Here is a 23,494-nt window from a genome sequence, read left to right on the forward strand (position 1 = left end):
CCAGTGTCAGGGTTTCCCGTCTATAACCTCAAGATTGAAATGATGAAAGTGAAAAGGAGTCGCTTCTGAAACATAAGTTCAGATGTCAATGTGACTTTAAACTGCAAATGGCTGCCATTAAATCCATTCGATACTCCTTGAGCCTGTCCATACATTCAATTAGCCCTGATTAAGGGCCAGTGATCTCATTCAATCAGGGCGAAGGGTGTCGCTGAGTACTTAATTGGTCCTGTTTCCCCCATCTTTATCACCATGGCGATAAAGGAGCGTGACAAGGCCAAGCCAGGTCCTTTGCATTCACAAGTAGTAGGGAAAGAAAAGACCACATCCGTTGTGGGAAGCAACAAAGTAAAACAACTTCAACACTCTACTTAACTCTTTGACTGCCAGACGTTTTCAGAAAAGGGATGCCGTGGGTGCCAGCCGATTTTAAGCATTTTGACTGATCTTTCAAGGTCCATAGAAAATTATGTGTTTGGACTATGGAAACACACATACTACCAAAAAAAGATTGGACTCTCATCTTTCATCAGAAAAAAAAAGTTTGTTTCTACCTTATTCCGTTTTTCAGTAATCCACAATAGAAAATGGTTAGTTTCACCTCTGTTTTGAAACAAACGTCTTTTAACGTCTTTGGCACTCCTCCATAGGATTTTACTAAACGTTATTTAACGTTTTTGGCAGTCAAAGAGCTAAGTTGATTTTTCAGGTAGCTGTACTCTGCGTCACTCTATTGTTTTTACACTTTTACCTTTTCCAGGCTCCTCTGCGCAACATTTTTGTTGTCTGTGGGATTGACGATCGTGCAGCAGGCAGTTTGTGATGCATTTCAAGGGCGGCTCCAAAAAAAAAAAAAAAGTGTTATGATGATAAACAAATTGTTTCAATAGCTATAATTGTGTGCGGTGGGGACACAGATGGGACAAATTCAGAAAGTGTGTGGGACAGGTCCCCCCCTTGCCCCCTCTCTACTGCGCCCCTGTCTGTACTTCAATTTAAGTAGACTTCCTTTCTGCATGTGTCCTAATTAGCCGCTCGCTTGTGTATTAATTCAAACAAATAGCTGAAGGGAAAGTCGTCAATCACGATATATAAAAGACCTTTTGTGTTTCTTAAAGAGCCCCGTGTCAAAACAGCTCTACAAAGTAATGAGACGCGTTTAATTGCGATTGATTTGCGCATAACAAGGGAAAATGAAAGCAAGAACAAAGCATAGCTGAGATGGAAGACATATCTTCATTAAAAATGTTGCGTGGGGAAAGGCTGTGAAAAGTAGCTTGTGACTCATTTGTTCATTCTTCATTTTTATCTTATTATTATCATTTAAGAGAAAAATCTAAACACTTGTGAAATTTAAAGTGTGGGCCAGCTGATGTTAGCTAACTCACTTAATGGACAGATAAACTAAATAAAAACTTAAATACCACGAAGCTTGGTAACTGTATAACATTAAATAACTTTTAATACAACAATTATGTGATGCGTTCAATAACTTTTAACGCTAGAATCTGGTACAGAAGGCATTTTTTTGGCAAACCTAACAAATTCTAAATATACTCTCAGCACCAAAGTCATTTACGGGCTAATGTTAGCTAGCTACCAAACTAACTTAACAACCTCGGCTCACATTATAGACATATTGTTTTCGAATAAAACCAGACGATTAAGCAAGTAACTCACACGAAGGATAACAACTCTAAATAAACAATATACATTTTTTGAATTTGCAAATACTTGTGTACCCCAGTTTTTACTGTGCTACGTAACTAAATTTATAAGTTGGAAAAATGGGTACTACACCCAACAAAAACAAGACAAAAATACTGTTATGATTTGACTCAAAGTCATTTACGGGCTAATGTTAGCTAGCTACCAAACTAACTTAACAACCTCGGCTCACATTATAGACATATTATTTTCGAATAAAAACAGACGATTAAGCAAGTAACTCACACGAAGGATAACAACTCTAAATAAACAATATACATTTTTTGAATTTGCAAATACTTGTGTACCCCAGTTTTTACTGTGCGACGTAACTAAATTTATAAGTTGGAAAAATGGGTACTACACCCAACAAAAACAAGACAAAAATACTGTTATGATTTGACTCTATAATTTGGTTGAGAACTTGAACTTGCCTTTACTAGCTAATCTTAGCTAGTAAAGTAACTAGCTAGATGATATCGGATTGCATTACAGATGTGCAAATTACAAACAAAAATGCATGGAATATCCAAAGGATATGGAATTGAATTGAACAATCTAAATAAAATATCCGAAACCACATTACAGTTACCTCAATGATGCTACGCTACGCAAATTCCGCATTGGGCATGATAGCATTTATTTAATACTGTCTCCTCTGCAGAAGTTGTAGCCAAGGTTTACCGTTGTCTATTTCGGGTTGTTCGAGTCAAAAGCAGGCGACAGGTGCAAAACTGAAGGATTGGGGAGCTCACTGATTGGCTCAGTCTCGATTACCTCCCGTAAGCTTCGGCGGTCCATGTTTTCTGCTCGTCTTCCAGGGCAAATCCCGCAAAGAGGATTTGCCAAGTTAATCTAGCTGCAAGGTACACTAAAGAAATTAGCTTAGTTGGACCGTCAGCCGGTTGTGGTATGCTCCAGTCACGTAGGGTCACCCAGAGAAAGTCAGTAGACACATTAGAGTCTGATATGGAAATCATTTTTGGCCGGCTTTTGCCGGCTGTCTACAAAATTAGAACTCATAGCACTAAACGGTTTTTTCACCATTTCAGTTCTCCCTATTTTTTGGCCATGACTACATTTACGTGTCCAAACCATACCTTGGAAAGATGAACTGTACCATTTGGGGGAAACACTGTCCATACCTTCCCTTCATCAAATTATATTAAGGTGCTCACCACCTGACAGGTCGCCTTTGCATCTGCTTAGCATTTGCGCTAAGCCGTACGCGTGCCGCCACACACACACACATGCATAGCACAAACACAATCAATTTCCACTTGGCATCGCAGGACTCCATTGTTGCTTTCCTCAATTGGACCGTCCTGCCTGGCTCACGTCCAGTCGATGAGTGATGTCCCTGAACTTTTAAATGACTTTTAAACGCTGTAAAAGTCTTCCTCCGGGGTCCAATTAACATACTGTCTGTTGACCTTGAGCATGGCAGACTCCCAAACAAGCACTAATTGCGGCATTTGTTGTTGCAGGCTTGAGCGTCAGGAGGTGCGAAGGCCTTCTTGGAATTGTCAGCATCGGAAGAATGAACTGCCTTTGGGGTCCTCAGGAATGCTTGAAAAAAATAAGACCCCAACACCAGTTGCAAGGAAGGACACAAAATCCATGCCTGTAATTGAACAGGAAGCTCGTTTCAGGGGAAAAGTCCATTATAAAAAGGCCTGGAAAAAATTTGCCTAGGACACCAGTTTTACCAACACAAAAATGGTGGACAACAAGACGAAGAAAAAAAAGTCTCAAACACACATTCACAAAATTGAATGGAAACTTGGCCATTTAGGTGCTGTACTTTACTGTACTGTACTGTACTCGGATGGACATGTCTATCATAACAGCAGGGATGTGATTTGACCAAAGTGAAATTATCTGAAAATTTAGCCGAGGGTCTGGGGGCCGCTGGCACCCAGCTAGGCCCAGGGTTTTCCGTGTTTTTAAGTACTTTCAATGCACTCACATGACAAAGAAATAGACAAAACAACAGCATAAATTTTCAATGTATATTGAACTATCCCATATAAAATGGCAGTTTTAGTCAACTCAAAATCAGTCACATTCAAAAACATTGGACTGCCTTTGCTTTTAAAAACTATCACTGAGAATATCATCATATCTAACTAATGTGATTACTAAGTTAACACATAAATAATGTTGAAGAGTTCAAATTTCATGAACAAATAATTGTATCATGACCAAATGAAAAGTAACTCATATTAGAGCATACCACAAATGTCTTTGTTATAGCAGAAGATGTTATCTGTCGGAGTCATGTGCATACACAATGAACTACTAAAAAAAAATAAAAATAAAAAAATTTAATTTTTTTTTTAAAAATAAATAAATAAAAAATCGGATTTTTTTTTTTTTGGGGGGAGATAAAAAAAAGCGGAATTCCGCGAATTAGCGGAAAAATCACATCCCTGTAACAGGGCCCGGTCTTGAAAACTCATGCCTGAAATTGAACAGGAAGTCTGTCATTTGGCTTTGGAGGAGCCATTCATTATTATTATTATTTTTTTTTTAGAAACAAATTGTGATGGACATGAAATTAGGTGGACATGTCAGTCATAATCGGACACATGGAAAAGGTCTCAGGGATCCCTGCCTGGAATTGGACTGATAATAATGCATTTTAAAGCACCAATCAGATACAATAATGGGGCTTGGAAAATTAGAGGGGGGGAAAAAAATCATCCCCTCACAGCAGTTTCCCTGATCAACATGTCAGGAACGTGTATCCTAGTCAGAGGGGTGATGTTAAATTGCCAAGCGTTTTTTTCTTCTTCTTCTTCTTTCACCATCTTATGTGAATGGCAAGTTTGCTGATTATTCTGAGGATTTGCTCCCGGAACGAGCTGCGAGGGCCCGTTTAATTACGCTTATTAAAAACGGGGTGTAGTCAAGGTTAGCTTGCGAAAGTTTGGACAAAGTCGCTGCTGACAGAAGTGGAAGCTACAACCCACCAGGGTCTCGTTGGATAAAGTTGGCTGTGAGAAGTCGTGATTAAAAGTGCAAAAACCTGACCGGAATGAAACATACTCATCAACTATGGGTTGAAAAGGTTGCGTTCAAGATCATACAGCTAGACCTATTTTATAGAGGTCGACACAGACGAAATAAATGTGATTTTCAAGGCTATGTACAAGAGTACTATCCACATTTCTCCTTGACACAAATAATATACTCTAATGAAGTCAGACATTTTTCCAACCTCTCACTTTTCTATCTTTATCTTCAAATAAGTATGTTTTCACCGCTTGCCTGAAATTCATTTCAAAATTCAGCTCCCGCAGTTGTAGTTGGGAAACAACATTTTGTAGCTGCATCTGTCTACAAATTTTTTTTTTCTTTTAACTTGAGAGCGCAGACTTAAGATAAATAAGCTGCTTAATGCCACTCCCAGTTGAAGTTTACTGTCAAACTACATATACAACAAATATAATCACACCTTGTGTATTGAAATCAGACAAACAACGGCATTAAGAAAGAGCTATGCTAATGCTAATTCTAATTAGCATCTACTGTATGTTGTGGTGCTTTAAACCTTTACAAATGAATTTAAAGAGTCCTGGATACTTAGTCTCACTAGTCAAGTTTCCATCCAAATGTTTTGAAATTTTTATGCAAATTTTGTGAAAATGCGCTAAAACGGACATGCGACTTATGCCCATTTCCATCCGCTCTTCTTTTGCGAATGACGTTGTAGTGACGGAACTTTGGGGGGAGTTCCAGGTGGGAATGTCTACTCAGTTTCTTTTTCGCAATTCTTGAAAATTCAATTAACTCTTTGACTGCCAGACGTTTTCAGAAAAGGGATGCCGTGGGTGCCAGCCGATTTAAGCATTTTGACTGATCTTTCAAGGTCCATAGAAAATTATGTGTTTGGACTATGGAAACACACATACTACCAAATGAAAGATTGGACTCTCATCTTTCATCAGAAAAAAAAAGTTTGTTTCTACCTTATTCCATTTTTCAGTAATCAACAATAGAAAATGGTTTCACCTCTGTTTTGGAAAAAAACGTCTTTTAACGTCTTTGGCACCCCTCCATAGGATTTTACTAAACGTTATTTAACGTTTTTGGCAGTCAAAGAGATAACAATAGATTGATGGAAACCCACCTATTGCTAGCAGAATCAAAGCTTTCTTCCAAGACAGATGCACAACATTAAATTCAATTTCAGTTAAAGAAGGTTTTGAGTTTTCGTCATTCGTTACGCGCGAAATGGCGGTAACGTTTCAGCCACGACTGTAAATCCAAGGAGTTTATCCCGAACGTCCCGAGAAGTTCCGAGCAAGTGGTGCGGCAGAAGCAGCATCGGTGGGAGCCAAACAGCAATAAGAAGCCATGCGATGAAAACGTCAGATTAGCGAGGGCGAGCCATCAGCGGAGGCTCACTCTTCAGATAATTCACGGCTAATCTGTGCTCTGCAGGTGCGCGCCCAGCAAACCCAGCACTTTGCCAGAGATTTTCTCTCTGGGCGCTTATCTTGTCAGCAGGAAAAGCACACACACAAACTCACAAACAGTAAAAACCCCTTCAACAAAATATGCTTCCTGGTTTGACTCGGTGCCACATCACGACTTTTCACGTTCATGATTAGTCACTAATTATTTCACTGTGCAATCTGTTAGGAAAAATTTACAGATAAGGTAACGAAGAGTTGTCTTTACGCAACAATGTTGATCCTTTGATGCTAGCTCAAAGGAAGTCCATTCAAGCATTATGATGATGTCTTAAATTTTATATAGAATTTTATTCTTAACAATATACGACTTTATTTACTTTTTTTGCTATACCACAAATACAACATTCTATCTGGAATTACTATTGTTTTCCCTTGAAGAAATACGTCATGAAAGATTATGCCCTTATTCTTGATTTTTATTTTTTTTTAAATTCTGATCATTTTGAGTTTCAAATCCTTCAACTTTGGAGGAACTATCGTAGTCTGTGTGATTTATAACTGTGGAAGAAAAGGAAAAAAAACGTATCAGACACTGTTGTTGCTCTGATTTAAAGCACAAGAAAGGAATGTATAATGAAACGGATGGTGTTCGAGAGAAGCAATATGCATGAGTCAAACCTATAATCAAAAATAAATGACCTGTTTCCGCTTGGGCAACCTGTTCAACCACTTTTACTTTGAAGGAGCCTTATGCGGCCTCGCCAAAAAAGAGAATTAAAAATCTAGCTGCTGGCCAGCAGTTCATGTTTTTTTGAAATGATTTCCATTGGTAGCGGTAGCAGCGCAACATCTCCCCTTCGGTTAACTGCGATTTCATTACTGCCAGTCATTTAAAGGCAGAAATGAAAAGATATGACAGTATGCACTCTTGCACCGCAGAAGAATCCACAGGCAATTTGCCAGAAGATACATTTATTTGAATTGATGTCAAAGACGCTTTCTACCAAGAAGTGAACGTACTCTTACTTTGAGAAAAATAAAATTGCAATCTTGTGCGAATGAAAGCCCAGTTTATCAGAAAAAAAGTTGTAATAGTCCAAGAGAAGACAGAAAATGCCTTTGATTGGTGTCTTCCTTCACTTGTCATCAATACTCATTTTATTATCTATATATTTTCGGACAAAACGTCACTCCAGAGTATATGTCGTACACAACAAATTCTGTAGTGTTAAATTGAGTTAAAAATCTAGTGTTACTTATTTTGAGTTACTGGCTGTTGATTTGGGTTTTATTTCACTCACGGTGACGAAAAAGCTCTACGGGTGGTGTTACTTCAGCGAGTCAAAAAGCTCTACGGGTGGTGTTACTTCAGCGAGTCAAAAAGCTCTACGGGTGGTGTTACTTCAGCGAGTCAAACTCATTGACTCCAGGCTAAGTTACCTTATACATCCGGGCTTTTTTCTCCTGCAATGCAGCTGCCTTTTCCCTTGGAGTCTGGATTACTCGGTTTTATAAGGTAAGGATGAAATTATACACTTCTTGAATTATTTTGTTCATGAGTTAATATAGAAAAAGCGTGCGAGACATAAAACAAAAACTTTCTGGATTTTCATGAGTAATGTAATTTATGTTCATTATTTTTCTGTAAAACTAAAAACAAAGTGGATATTTTGCCGTACCGGCAATTCGTATTTACCTGTGAGTCGTGCGGGAACTAAGCTTACAAGAAAGAATTTTGCAGCAACGAACATGTAATATCGCGAGGCGTACTTGTTAGTGTTGTTGCCCCTCAAGTGCTAGGTACTAGGTTCAAGTCCCCCTGTTTCCATTTGGGTTGGAAAATAAAAACTTGTCAAGAAGTAACACAAAAAAACGCCCAAAAAAAAAGGAAATGAAAATAACATTTTGTGGTAAAAAGTAATAACAAAACTGTGAGAAATGAATACTAAAAAGTGTTAAGAAATAACACTGATAATGGGAAAAAATAACACTGATAGGTGAAAGTAGATAACACTTTAAAGTGTAAAAAGTTCACTTTTATGTGTCAAATAACACTATGGGTGTTGTAATTTCACTCTACCAAAGAGTTCAATTTTTACACTTTTGGAAGTGTAAATTGAACTGGTGAGCACTATACAAACTCAGGGAAAGTGTTTAAATTTAACACTATGGGAGTTAAATTGACACTTCCGATTTTACTGTGTACTCGCACCAATCAAAAAATGCATCATGAAGAAGAAAAAAAACATAAAACATGTCACTCTAGAGTATAAGTTGCATTTTTTTTTTAATCAAAAACTGTTTTAAGAAAACTGTTGGGAAATACGCTCAGAGGATGCATTGCTTCACTCTGACCGCCGAGAAACTCAAACTTGTTGTTGAGTTATCCAAAAAAGGAGCGCTCCCTTAAGAAGTCAAGAGAGTAAATGTGCCACGAGGTCCTCATTAAACGCTAACTTTCATTCCAAGCTATTTGCCATTTTGTCCGCCCAAAAACTTTTTGGCCTTTCTTTCGCTCTCTTTCCGGCGAGTCAGCGTTTCTGCGGCCATTATTCCTAGCGATTGGTTTCTGGGGGGAAAAGAACCTCCGGCGCGTGTTCCCGCTCGGCGGGATGGACGATAAAAGCGCTGCTGGCCGTTCTGTCTCTCGGCACACGGATGCGGACGGATGCAGACAAATTCTCTCTGGGCTCGAGCGCTGCGGGCTGCGGTCGAGCTGTTCCGCCTCCTCCTCTTCCTCCTCCTCCTCCTCCTCCTCTTCCTCCACACAGTTGGCCATCTCTCATTGAGGCACATTCTCATTTCCAATCCCCTGAAAACACTGAAATGTTTCCCCGCTGGTTTACAGGTTTAATCAATACTCACTTTCACTCCCCTAAATGTACACATCAGTATTCAGGAAGATATAAATAAAATAAACAATTGAAATAAATACAAATTAACATTAACTAGACATCTTATTCTCGTCATCCATGTAAAATTGGAAGAATATGACTTTTTTTTTCTCTCAACAAAAAGGACTTTCTGGAGAAAAAAAAATTCAAAATGCACTCAAAATAATTCATTTTTGAAAAAATAAGACAATTCTTGCTATGTATTTCGGCGCTAAACTCACAATTATGCTTTTTGTTGCTTAAAAAAAGACATAATTTCATTGGGAAAAAAAATCTAATTTTTTGTTTTGTTTTGCAGATTATGAGTTTTAATATAATATAATATATACTTAATTTTAAATAAATTATCGTATTATTCTTGCATTTTGAAAAATTTGATTATTTTCTTGGGTAACAAAATGCTATTTATTCTCTGAATATTGTTTTCACCTTAACAAATTACTAGTAACTATTCTCATTGTTTAAAAATAAATAAATATATATTTAGCTTATTTTATCTATGACTTAATTCTCTGAATATTATCTCTTTGACTGCCAAAAACGTTAAATAACGTTTAGTAAAATCCTATGGAGGAGTGCCAAAGACGTTAAAAGACGTTTGTTTCAAAACAGTGGTGAAACTAACCATTTTCTATTGTTGATTACTGAAAAACGGAATAAGGTAGAAACAAACTTTTTTTTCTGATGAAAGATGAGAGTCCAATCTTTCATTTGGTAGTATGTGTGTTTCCATAGTCCAAACACATAATTTTCTGTGGACCTTGAAAGATCAGTCAAAATGCTTAAATCGGCTGGCACCCACGGCATCCCTTTTCTGAAAACGTCTGGCAGTCAAAGAGTTATTTTTTCAATTAAAAAAAACAGTTAAGGAAAAATAAGACTGTATTCTCAGGAAGTTATTTCTTGAAAATATGTCACTTTCTTGAAATAATGCTATAAGTCGATTCCAGAAAAAAATCTAACTAATTCTTGAAAATGATTTTTTTTTTGTGTGAAAAATGTGACATTGCCTTTATCTTTGCTCTTATCTTTTTTCTTTCTCAAGAAATACGGCTTTTTATCTAAATAAAATAACAAAACAAATGACATAATTTAAAATCAAACATTCAATCAATTAGACAAAATGGGAATGGAACCAATATGAAAATGCAGATACAGTCGGACCACAAAACACACACACAGAATATTTGTACTATTGACCATAGTGAGATGTCAACTCTTTCCCAATTAGGCTTCTTCCCAAATAATTTGGCCACACAAAGTTTTCCAATTTGCACATTTGCCTTCCAACTTAAATAAAAGTTAGTATTTGTGTGTGAATTCCCTTGTTGAAAGAAAGCAAACTAAAAATATCGTAATAAAAGCTTGGAGCAGCGTGTCCTCGTGGGAGACCGCCTGCCTCATTTGTGCTGTGCTTCCCTTTCAGATCAAGTCGACATGCGTGCTGCGCTCAAATGTTTGTCTGCAAACTGATAAACAATCGCTATCCAAAAAAACCCAAAAATATGATTGTGTTCAGACGGGAAGGACTAGATGATATTTGGAGATTGTTTTTGGTCTCTCGTGATGTATTAATTCTACCCAAGCCAGAGGAATTGATAGAAAATCCACCTTAAACTACAAACTTGATATGATGGCGACCCATCAACACAAATGAATGCTAATTGGTATCAAGGGAACGTAAACAGTAAGAGATTACCAACTTTTTTCCAACTTTTTGTTGAATTATTATTATTTTTTTTCCATACAGTCAATATGAAGTGTGAGAATAGTTTTGAGGAAGAAAAAAAAATCCATTTTGGAATAAGGCCACATCTGACTGTAACAGAACCAAAATGCTCTGAGTACTGTCCAGATGTACTGGAACAGCAGTTTTATCGGAACTGGTTGATGAAAAGAAGAGCAGCAAAGATGAAAGGGATGGAAAAAAAAAAACAAGATTGAATGAGATTTGTGTGTGTGTGTGTACAAAATAAACATCTGAAGGAGATGTTTTTATTGAAAACTATTGTTTTTTTGAAAAAGCAACATGAGACAATCTGTTTTTAAATTAACAATATCAACAATCAAACCAACAATTTTTTTTCTGTAAAAAAAGTTATAAAGTTAATTTTGAAAAACGTTAAATTATTATTTTTCTGTAAAAAACAACTTTTTCTGAAAAAAAAATACAGCTCAAAGTTCAAAGGAGACTTTTTTTCCCTCTTAAAAATAAACATCAGATGATTTTTTCCCCAACAATGTATGATTAAGAAATCAAGTCTAGTCACCAAAACATCATATGCAACTTGAAAGTATATTTTACTAGAGAATAAAAACAACAACGTCAAAGGTGATATCAAAAAACAGAAAATAAATGATGTTACTTAAATAAGTCATTACCAGGGATGTGATTTGACCAAAGTGAAATTATCTGAAAATTTAGCCGGGGGTCTGGGGGCCGCTGGCACCCAGCTAGGTCCAGGGAAGCCCCCCGGAGCTCATGGGTTTTCCGTGTTTTTAAGTACTTTCAATGCACTCACATGACAAAGAAATAGACAAAACAACAGCATAAATTTTCAATGTATATTGAACTATCCCATATCAAATGGCAGTTTTAGTCAACTCAAAATCAGTCACATTCAAAAACATTGGACTGCCTTTGCTTTTAAAAACTATCACTGAGAATATCATCATATCTAACTAATGTGATTACTAAGTTAACACATAAATAATGTTGAAGAGTTCAAATTTCATGAACAAATAATTGTATCATGACCAAATGAAAAGTAACTCATATTAGAGCATACCACAAATGTCTTTGTTATAGCAGAAGATGTTATCTGTCGGAGTCATGTGCATACACAATGACCTACAAAAAAAAAAAAAAAAAAAAATCTGATTTTTTTTTTTTTGGGGGGGAGCTAAAAAAAGCGGAATTCCGCGAATTAGCGGAAAAATCACATCCCTGCATTACTCAGCGTCCAATCAGATTACTCGGATGTGATTCCCTGCCGAGCTAGGCGACATACCTGTGCGCTATTTGGGGGCTGCTATGCTACGCCCTGGTGCACTTGTCCTCAACTAATTTCTTTTTTTTTTTTTTTAACATATAAACAATGAAGAAACACATTTTAGATTTGGTCTTTGATTTACGGCTAACAAACGTGAAGAGTGTGAGCGTGAAGTTTGCATTGTTTATATTGAGGTTGTTATTCATACGCCATCGGCGTGTGTTTCATATTCACACAGAGGCGGCTTGTTGTGATTAATGGCGCAAGAAAGAAGAACAATAGAGGAGCGTCAAACACAACAGAGCAAACCTTTCCAACAATTCTTTCTTCTCATCTCTGATTTTAGGCTGAGATATTGGATAATTTACACATTTGTTTGCGTGCCTCCTGGTATAAATTAATTTGAAAATGACAGTTACAGTTTTTTTAAACATACACAACTCACAAAAAGTTGGGGATATTTGGCTCTCACGTGACATTTCAGGACGAGCAAAAAATGCATTCAAACCTTTACAGGTGAATTTAATGTGACCTTCACTAAGCTTTTGAAAGTCCAACTGTTAAACGTTTCAGTACTTTTTGCACAAGTTGCTGTTCTCTAACGAGGAGCTTAATGGCAAAATTTGAAAAACAAAAATGCTCCAGCTCATGGAGGTGGCATAATTAGGGAACGTCTGTCGGAGACCTCAAATGGAAGGGCCTGCACTTTGTCCACACCTGAATCCTATTGAAAAGTAGAGGCTTGAAACTCTGCACCCCCAGAACCTCAGTAACCTGAAGGCTGCCCTTCAAGAATCAAGATCATGATATGATGTCATTGTAGCGTGAACTTTTGACATTTTTCATAAATTTCACCTGAAAGCCAAATATCCCAAACTTTTTGCGATTAGTGTCTATAAATGTAACCCAAATTTGGGATCAAAAGTCAAGATTTTTCTTGGGCTTTTTTCGCATGTTACCAGGGTCCAAAATGGAGTCACCATAACTTTGCTCATGGTAGCCCTGTCAGAGTCTCAAACTGAACTAAAGATAGAGTCGAAGTTTGTCTGGGCCACATCAAGTATTAGGCAAAAAAAAAGGAATCAATCAACAACGAGTCGATTATTAAAATAACCGGCAGGCGACAACTATTTTTATCATCGTGTAAGCTATTGTTTAACTTAAAAATCGGAATCCTCTGATTTTAGCTTCTTAACGGTTTCTGTAGTCCTCCATGAAAGCAAACTGATTTGTGTTTAATCAAGGTAAGACATTTACAAACATCTACTTTAAATTTGGAAAACAATGACGGAACCAGTAACTGAATCCGTTTCAAAAAGGTTGAGGCTTACAACACCAATTAGTTGTTGTGTTTTTAATCACTAAACAAAACCAAATAATTAACAATTGAAAAAAAAAAGCTTGTTTAATACATTTTAATGCAAGATAGAACTTTATTCGATTATTTGATGTAATAATAGACGTTGATTCTAAAATAATAGTAAAATAATTGATTCTAAAATAAGTTATTATTAGTTTTAGTTATTTAAAAATATACTTTGCTTTAGTTTAGTTTTACTTAGTTTCAGTATTAGTGTTCGTTTTGTTTTTCTAAGTGTATTACTTGTGCGCGATATTTAACAAAAGTAACACATTTTTTACTTAGCGTTGCAGGCGAGCCGAACCATTGGAGCCAAAAGTCAAGCAAGCAAAATTGTCGCCTAGGAGTGATGTCATCTGAAGGTGCTTTTCTATTGGCTGCTGCTAGATGACATCACTTCTGCGTGACAAACTTTCCAACGTCCTTCATTTGGTTATTATCAAAATAAATCTACTTATAATCACATTTTAAATAATCCCCAAAGGCTCGTGTATTACAATATTTACCAAAGACTAAAACCAAGGACATTTTCGCTATAATTATATACAATAAAAACATTTTCGTTTTTATCTTATTTCATTAACTAAATTTTTTGTTTTGTTTTTGTTTTTCGTAGCACAGCAGCTTTACATGCCATTTGACTTGCAACTAGTATTCATGTACAGTATGTGAGCAGCATGGCTTGCTTTGCTTGTCTTCTGTGGATTTCTTTCACGCGGCACACCTTCACTCCTCCTTATCAGATTCCTTGCCGAGTGTTGACCTTCACATTGAGATTATCAGACACTCACCCGACCACCACCATCCTCCCCCCCTTCCTCTCATCAAAGTCTGGGGAGATAAAAAGTGACTGCTCAGTGACTGATAGAGACCTTCCACAGCCAGCTCCTTCCTACCTCCTCGGCGGCACTCGTGCTCGGAGAGATTTTCGGTTATCAGGCCAAAAGCCGGGTGGGGGTGGTGTGCCAGAGCATATGGCGTCTAACCACCAGCTACGTGGTCACAAATTTACAGTACGTACTATGGGCTGCTCAATTAATCCAAATTTAATTTTAACTTTGGCTGCCACGATTACATTAACCTGATTGTCTGTGATGTTTACATGTAAAATGCAAGCTCTGTTGCATATCTAATCGGGGAACTTTCTCAATCAGTAGTCAGCCAACCACCAGGGGCGAAAGCCTGGTTAAGGCTTCATTAAGATTCCCTAAATAATACGCCAGCACATCCTGCAGCCGGAGCCTGAAGTAACTCAGTGGACTGATGAGAGCGGGTCATGTTGAAAGAAGAAAGTATAGCAAAAATTGGAGACGGGAAGCATCATGGTGAGATGCAAGCGCCTTGAAAGCGTTCAACGTTTCGTTATTTGAAGGAAAAACAATCCCGAAGTCGATGCTAACTTCCTGTTAGCATTTGAATGGGATCCTCCCCTTTCGCTTTTAGCATTAGCGCTAGGCTAGCGATGTTTTAAAAATGAAGCATGTTTTGTATTTAAATACACAAAGCGATCAACGTTTCGTTATTGGAAGGAGAAACAATCCCGAAGCATGTTTTGTATTTAAATATACAGTGTATGTAATTCTTAACTTTGTGTGTTTAGTTTTACAGTTAACTCCAACTGAGGTGTCAATAAACAGCTTAAAGGATGCTTAGGGACAAGAATAACAAGACAGAATAAGATACACTACACACTTGCTAGTTGCTAAAGATACGCAAGCAAAATGGTGCGTTCAGGGTCCTTTCACAGCGTCGAAAACTTCGGTTTTCTTCGATAACGTTTTAAGCGGAAAATAATCGGCCGGCCGATTGTTTTGGCCAATGTTTGAAGGACAATAATCAGCGGCCGATTAATCGGTCGGGCCCTATTAATAAGCATTTTTAATTTGGAAAACAATCATCAACATTTTTGCCAATTTTGTGCCATGCTATAGACCGAACGAGGAACCGAATCAAAATCATTTATCTGTGCATTGTCTGCACTGTCAATTTGAAACAATGTCCTGTTGTTTAATCAAGTGATGGAAATGTCAACTTTTTTTTCTTTTAACTCTTTGACTGCCAAAAACGTTAAATAACGTTTAGTAAAATCCTATGGAGGAGTGCCAAAGACGTTAAAAGACGTTTTTTTTTCAAAACAGAGGTGAAACTAACCATTTTCTATTGTTGATTACTGAAAAACGGAAGAAGGTAGAAACAAACGTTTTTTTCCTCATGAAAGATGAGAGTCCAATCTTTCATTTGGTAGTATGTGTGTTTCCATAGTCCAAACACATAATATTCTGTGGACCTTGAAAGATCAGTCAAAATGCTTAAATCGGCTGGCACCCACGGCATCCCTTTTCTGAAAACGCTTGGCAGTCAAAGAGTTAACTCCGGTTCATTGAGTAACCAACTAAATAATTGACATTTTAATCAATTATTAAAATAATTGTTAGTTGAATACTGAACATTGTCCTGCCTACAGTGATTTGTAGGTAACTGAAACAAATTATCCAGGTATCATGTTGGGCAATGAATGACATGCAGCTTCCCCAATGGTAACAGCGAGCTGTTTTCTCCCTTATACTAAGCTTCAAGATGCAATTGAAAACTTGACTTTTTTTTTTTCTAACAGCAACATCAAATCCTCTCCTCGGGTTAATTACCACACACAAAGCGAGCAGCCGCGTTGAATCCCCGGCTGATGTTTGCCTGCCAAGAGGCGGTGCAGGTGGGCCAAATAACACATCCATGGCCTTTGTAGGCGGCTTTTAATTGAGTCCCACTCTAACGCCACACAAGCGCGAAAACAGATGGTACGGCAGGTAAGGCGTTCGGCCAAAAATAATCACGGGAAAAAGATGGCATTTCAATGTTGTCGTGAACGCACCTCGCTAGACCTCATTTGAGCTAGCGAGAAAGTGGTAAAGAGAAGAAGACTAAGTAAGCGGATGCAATTTTGACTTTAGCTTAGCTTTAGCTTTTTTAATTCGGTTAGTTTGAAATTGTTTTTAGAGCAGGTTTGTTTTTTTTAATTTTTTTTTAATGCTTCATATTAATTTTGTTTTTGTTAGTTTTAGTTATTAGTAATTAGTTATTTTTTTAACATAGGGATAATTTTTTTGGGTGTTAGATTAAAAAAGGTCACAGTAAATTATGTATTACGTAATAAAGTAGACTAAAATTCCCAAATGACGGTTGGACCTTCCTTCCATGCAGTAATCCTGAAATAAATACATTTAAAATCAACTCCAAAGCTCCTACATGAAATTAATTGGCTACGACCAAAACTAAGGACATTTGTGCTATAGTCATAGTCAGTCTCAATAACATTTATAAACATGAAATATCATTTCAATTAGTTTTTATTCAAACACACTAATTTTTATTTCACTGTACTTCATTTAATGTATTCAATTTTAAGTTCCTTTTGTCCCTGTAGCTCGTTGGCCAAAGTTATTCTCGATTACTATAGGTAAACAAATATTTAAGTAAACAACTGAAATTGTAAAGAAAGCAAGCTTGCGATCATGTCGGGCTCTCAGTGTGTCAACAATGGTATGCTTTTACTGGTTTAAAGGGACCGTATCGAAAAACCTTCTTACTAGGGATGACTCACATTCACTGACGTCATGTTTTTATATCGGCTATCAAGGGGGCCCCTTCACGCGGATACGGTTCGTCTTTTTAACGGCACGACACCACCGTCGGCTTTACGACGGGATCAATCTCAACGGACTCGCTGGGTTCTCTCACTATTATTTCATATTTAATGTCACTTCCTGTTCGGTCTACCAAGCTAATTCAGCGATTTTTATTTTATTTTTTCCACGTTTGATGCCTTCCGCACCACAAGAATATAAAGAATTTAACCCGCACATAAGTTGGCTTTTTTGGGCAGTATCAAACTGTGATGTAAACATAGAATAAGGAAATAGAAAAAAACTGGACGCTCAGTACAATTTGAACATCAATGTGAATTATAATTGTAATGTTTAACTAACTATACAGATGCTAACGTGAATAGCATTAAAGCTGACAAGGCATTATGACTATTGACTATCTTGACAAAAATATGATGCTAAGAGAACAGAATGCTAATGAATAGCATGCTAACTTGGACCATTTTTCATGACTATGTTAGAACAGGAAATTACATTTACTGCAACATGATAAGGGTCACATACATTTGATTGATTTTATAGATGCTAATGTCAATAGCATGTGTCTAATAAAGCATGATTTTACTTTGCTTCTGCTATATCGAGGGGTGCACATAACAATTTTGGTTCTCAAAGGAGTAACCAGAGAATAGTATGACAAATTTTACAAAAGTATGACAAGTCAATGTGAAAATGTTACTTAAAACGTTGCCTGTATAGTTAATTTGGCAAAATTCTCTTACGACTATATGAAGCATTAGTTTATTTCCCATTCAAACAAATGCAGTTTAGCAAGTTTTAGACGTTGCACTTCCGATTCAACAATTATTAATGAGCGTTAATGATTTTTCTTATCAGCGTTGGCATGCATTGGCGTTGTGTCAATCAACGTAACACAAACCGCGGTTTACTTAGCGAAGCGATAACGAGTTCACAAAGAGAATGAGGACAACAGTGTCTGATGATAATTAGTTGTGCCAAAGAAATATGAGCTTCAACAGCCAGCGTAAGGCGAGAGTTTGTTTTCAAAAAATTGTTTGAAGTCAAGATTATTCGACAAAGTTTATTCTTTGTCTCAACAACAATATTGGTGGCACATCAAGTGCTTTAAAGTCATACTTGTAGTTTATGTGTAAAAAAGATTTGAATCGCAATTTGTCCATGAGAGTCAATTGATTTGAAAACTCTGATTTTGATTAAACTTGTTTAGAGTGTTTAATCCTTATCGCTTATCTAGCTTTGTTTCTCGGTTGATATTTTTAAAGTGCCTTATACATAAAAAACATTTATTTTTATTTTTATTTTTTAAACGGCTTATTGGAATTTCCATTCATTTCAATAGAAATGATGATTTAGAATCAGAGTGCTTTGGGCTATGGATGTGGTAACAGAACAAATTGAACTTGTATCTCAAGGCACCACTGCATAGTGTTGCTGGAATGGTCTAGTACTGTTCACGCAATGCAGAAAGTGTTATTTAAAATGTTGGCAAAACGAGGGAGATAAAACCCGTTTTTTGTATTTGTTGTATCAATAAAACGCCGTTATTAAGATAATAAGAGTTATAGAAGAAGGAGGCTGAAAACAAAATGAAGGAAATAAATGATAGGAAGCAAGAAAGCAGCGAGGTAGAGCGGCAAAGAAAAACACACTGAAGATAATTCTTATCTGGAGGCGGTCAAGGGTAAACGCCGGCACTCCCGCGTGTGACATTGCAAATAATCAAAGTTTGTTTACTTTCAACTATAATAAACGTAATCTGTGGTTATTCTAAAAAATGACCTTATTATTGGGGTAAAAGGACGTTGTTGTCGCTCCACAATGTTATGACTGCCCAAGTTGGATTAGCGTTCTTTCACATTGTTGTGTGTTTCCATGTTCGATTAGGATTCCGGTAGACGCGTATGTTGTGTGGGTCCCCGTTGGATTAGCGTTCTGGTAGACTCTGACACGTGGTCACTTTACAATGTTGCATGCATCCTTGTTAGATTAGCGTTACTGTATATTCTGGCAGTAGGTTTCTCCACAATGTTGTGTATGTCCACAATGGATAAGTGTTCCAGTAGACTCAGATATCTGGTCACTCCACAAGGTTTGTGTGTCCATGTAAAATTAGACATTCATTACACTTTGACCTGCTGTCGCTCCACAATATTGTGTGTGACCGCGGTGGATTACCATTCTGATAGAATTTGATTAGTAGTCGCTGCACAATGTCGCGTTCATCCAAGATAGATTAGGATTCCAGCAGACAGACATGTTGTTACTTCACAATGTTGTGTGCATCCACATTGGATTAGTATTCCAGTATACTGATATTTTGTCACTCAACACTGTTGTTTGCGTTCACATTGAATTATTAGTTCAGTCGACTCTGAGGTGGACCAAATTCCACAATGTGGTGTGTGCCCATGTTGGATTGGAATTTCGGTTGATTATGACATGGTGGTTCCACAATGTTGTATACATCCACATTGGATTAGTGTTCTAGTAAACTCTTATACATGGTCACTCCATAATGTTGTGTATGTTCCTTTTGGATTAGTGTTCCAGTAGAACCTGATATTTGGTCTATGCACAATGTTGTGCGTGTCCACGTTGAGTTTGTGGCTCAGTAGATGCTGACCTGTAGTGGCTCCACAATGTTGTGCATGTCCACAGTGGATTAGGATTCCGGTAGACTATGACATGCTGTTGCTCCAAAATTTTGTGTGTGTCCACGTTAAATTAGTAGTTTAGTCGACTCTAGCATTTGGTTGCTCCACAATATTGAGCGTGTCCATGTTGGATTAGTGTTCCAGTATTCTCTGATACGCTGTCGCTCAAAGATGTTAATTTCATGTTCACCCTTCATTTAGCCTAAAACATAATATAATATACCACAAACATAGCCTAAACCTATTCTAAAATACATACAAATAAAGGCCTCCCCCACCCTGGTCACCGCAAATACTGTATAGTGGCTTTTATTAAGGTTAAAAAAAAATGTTAGAGGCACTAAAAGCACATTTTCTTTTAGTGCAGATGAAATGAGAAGCTTGAGTCTAGCATAAAGCATAAAGCTTTATTGTTATGGTGAATCATACACACTGCTGCTACTTGAGCAGGTCGCCCACTCTGCTTCACCCCCAACCACTGTTGCCATATTTCACACTTGAAATCAATAGAAGGCCGGCTCTCGCTCACATTAAGTCATATGACATGTCTCCTACGTTTTATGCAGGGATGACCGCATGCAAGTGAGTGTAAAACTGATTTTTAATTTTTTTTTTTTTTTTTTTTTTTTTACAATTTAGCGGTCTTGAGGACTGCGTCAAAACGGTCTAAAGCCGTCCAACCTCCGAAATCTATTTTGCATGCGCTCGCCTCCGCTGCTGATGAGATTCAAAGAGGACGCAGAAGAGGCTCTCTCACCCCCTCGTTGCCGACACATCGGGCTGCCATCCCTCCCTCTACTACAGTCAAGTGTCAGCAAGTGAAAAAAATATAATAATCATGGAATTTGTGTACAATGACTCAATGAGTGGCAATGGTAATAGTGTTTCATGGTTTACCATGAAATAGTGTGATTTGAAAGATGTTTTTTTTTTTTTTTTTACTTTTGTCCAAAACGGGTTTCAAACTCACAGCCTGGGGGCCATTTGGGGGTCTACATCTGCGTCAAGGTTCTGGTGTTTTGAGTTTGCATCTCGGCTCCCACCTTTCTGCGTGGAGCTCGTCAGGTTCATTAACGACTCAAAAATGTTCATAGGTGTGAATGTGAGGGTGAACAATTGTGGGTCCAGCCTGCCTTTCGATCAAAAATCAGTTGGGTCAGGCTCCAGCTCTCCCATGCAGCCAAACAAATATAAACAAATGGATGGATGGATGGAAAAAATGCATACAGTAATATGTCTCCTTCAAAGGCTACGTGTGACCGTAAATGCAGCCTAAAAGCCGTCCACTTGATGGGTTGTTTACGCTCGAAAGTGGCCCTGATTGTTACTTGAACACATTAAAAAAAAAAGTGAATGGCTTCAAATGACATCTGGATGAAGAAGTGTGAGATAAAAACGGATGACCGGTGTCAACTTTGACTGGACAAAATGATCCGCCGTGGAAGAGAAGAGAGAAAAAAAGAGAAAGACAATTACGGGCAAATGACAGGGGCCCGGCGTGATAAATGCCAGGTAATGCGCAGCGTGTGAAACTGATGGGCCCTGTTGAGTGACAGATCATCCAATTGGTGACGGGTGAGAGGGGGAAGGCGGTACTAGCAGTCAGAGTCCATCATGGCCCCTCGCCAGCCACCTTGATGATAAATGTGAGAGTGTACAGGTGGGAACGTGGAGTTGGAGCTCATTTGTGTCCACACAGGGAGCTCATGTTGGGGTGGGAACCTCTGGGTGCCTCACGATACGATACGATATGCCAGACAAGGCTCACGATAACGATTATCTTAGGAATATGACGATGCTGCGATTATCGCTATTTAGCTCAGGTAATTAGTTCACGATAATCCACGATAAAACTAATCAAGACATAAACAGATTATTTTTTTCAATGAGAAACTAGTTTCTTTTTGTACCATCACTGAAACACAATATTAAAACTGGTGTCTTCTTCACAGTGAGTACTTAAGTGTATTTTTTTTAAACAAATACAAATGTCTTCTCAACAGAGACAACTTTCTGCAAATGTGTGTCTGTTTCATTTTAAACAAATAATAAAAAAATAAACTGTGGCACAGTTTTTGTGTGTGTAACGTTGCAAAAGTAAATAAATACATTAATTGACTTAAATATTAAATCCAATTAAATCAATATTAATATTCCTCAGCAATTGCTTAAAAAAGCTGAAAAATATGTTTTAAAACTTTAAAATTGAAGATATAATACACATTTATCATAGAAACGTATGCAAAACTGATTCACTTGCTGGACACATAAATGTCCCACACAAGTAAAAGTAGAGTCGTCAGTCTTCTTCGCCTGAAGGCTTCCGTACATTTCCCCGCCACTCTTATGAGGTGCTCCCCCTAGCGGCCCGCCAAGTAATTGCTCAATAAGTAATGAACAATAGAGACGTTATAGTGCCTGTATATTAACTACAAATATCAATTCTTGGCGTAGGCATATCGATAATCAACCGGGAGACAAAGTATCACGATTTATCACGATATCAAGATATCGTCACACTCCTATTGTACATGGTTGCTAACCAAAACAGCAGCATCTACTGAGATACATAATACACTATTGACACTACTCACAAAAAGATAGATATTTGGCTTTTAGGTAAAATTTGGGGTTTAAGCTAAAATACACTATAACCATTACAACTTCATTTTGGGTGTGGGGTGGGGGGCGTTTAAGACACACAAGTGGATATATTATACATGAACATCAGTACAGTAGAGTCGTCTCAGCTCTTCTTAGCTCATTGCAGAGGGTAAAGAATATGTGACGGTCAGTGCCGTTATATCGAATGTCTAAATGTTTTTTTTTTTTATAATATCATAATGGGCCTCCATTATACGTAGATGTTTACTATTCGAGGGCCAGCCCAGTCCCCTGCGTATAGTGAGGATCCACCGTACATGGCAAGTATCTGAAAAATCACTCTCGTTTCTCAAGGCACCACTGTATTTACCTGGGGAAGCGCTTTTTGTTCCAGCCGACTTGCGTTGTTATTCGATTACCGCGGAAGCCTCAAATGAGCTGTGAAGGTTGAGGTGAGAAAAGACAGGGATTGACACTCTTCTGACCGTGGAAATGTGTTTACACAAAACGGCTGCCTTACATAAGTATGCCAGCAGATGGGCAGCACACATACACACACCTTTGCAGCAGATGGATACTTCATTATTCCAGAGGAAAAGCGCGCCTTTGTTTTGAGCTTAGAGGTGGACCAGCAGTCAATTTCAAACAATAAATGAACTCTGTGTGCACCTGCTGGTCTTGCTTGTGAATATGTGGACGCTTGACACAGATACACACATAGCTTCCAAAAAAGGAGAATGTAACAGACAGGTGTGTTTTCTTGCCCCCCCCCCGCCCCCCAGGTGTGCATTTGTACCACAAAAGAATAATGCTGAATGTCTACATTTGGTTGCCGATTGGAGTTTTGCGAAGACAAAATTAATACAATTCAGAGAACAACATGAAAATCCGATAGCAGTCCATGAAAAACAAGCAATTGAATTGTGACTTGGACAAGCAGTATTTGCAAATGTAATCTGGTTGGCGGCGGTGCGTGGCTTAACAAGTTAGGGAAAGGCTGTTCTATGAGGTGCAATTGTATGACTTGGGGGGGCCGTTGGACTTTAGCGATCTCACTGTATAGGACAATGTGCGAGGCTCGTATTCCCGTGGCAGGAAGTTTAAGTGCAAATGCGTCTACGCGAGCAGGAAACAGATTCAGTACACGGTGCGAGATCCCCCGCGGCTACGAGCGCGGAGACCGTATTTTATTGCAATCACACAGATTCTATTAC

The 23,494-nt window shown here is 37.8% G+C and overlaps 1 long non-coding RNA gene across 7 annotated transcripts in view; it reads right to left on the reverse strand.

Annotated features, from left to right (window-relative positions):
* LOC144055284 (uncharacterized) overlaps nucleotides 1–23,494 on the reverse strand; it is a 128,167-nt gene that overhangs the window by 77,682 nt on the left and 26,991 nt on the right. Inside the window, exon 3 of one of the 7 annotated variants that reach the window (XR_013294813.1) lies at nucleotides 1,272–3,331. The exons of 5 other annotated variants lie outside the window; for them this stretch is intronic. This is a non-coding gene — a long non-coding RNA (uncharacterized LOC144055284). Of the gene's footprint in view, nucleotides 1–1,271; nucleotides 3,332–8,401; nucleotides 8,953–23,494 lie in introns of those variants that run through there. One more of the 7 variants, XR_013294812.1, reaches the window with a different exon arrangement.

Source organism: Vanacampus margaritifer, chromosome 7 (assembly GCF_051991255.1).
Source record: "Vanacampus margaritifer isolate UIUO_Vmar chromosome 7, RoL_Vmar_1.0, whole genome shotgun sequence".
In the NCBI taxonomy this organism is placed as follows: Eukaryota; Metazoa; Chordata; class Actinopteri; order Syngnathiformes; family Syngnathidae; genus Vanacampus; species Vanacampus margaritifer.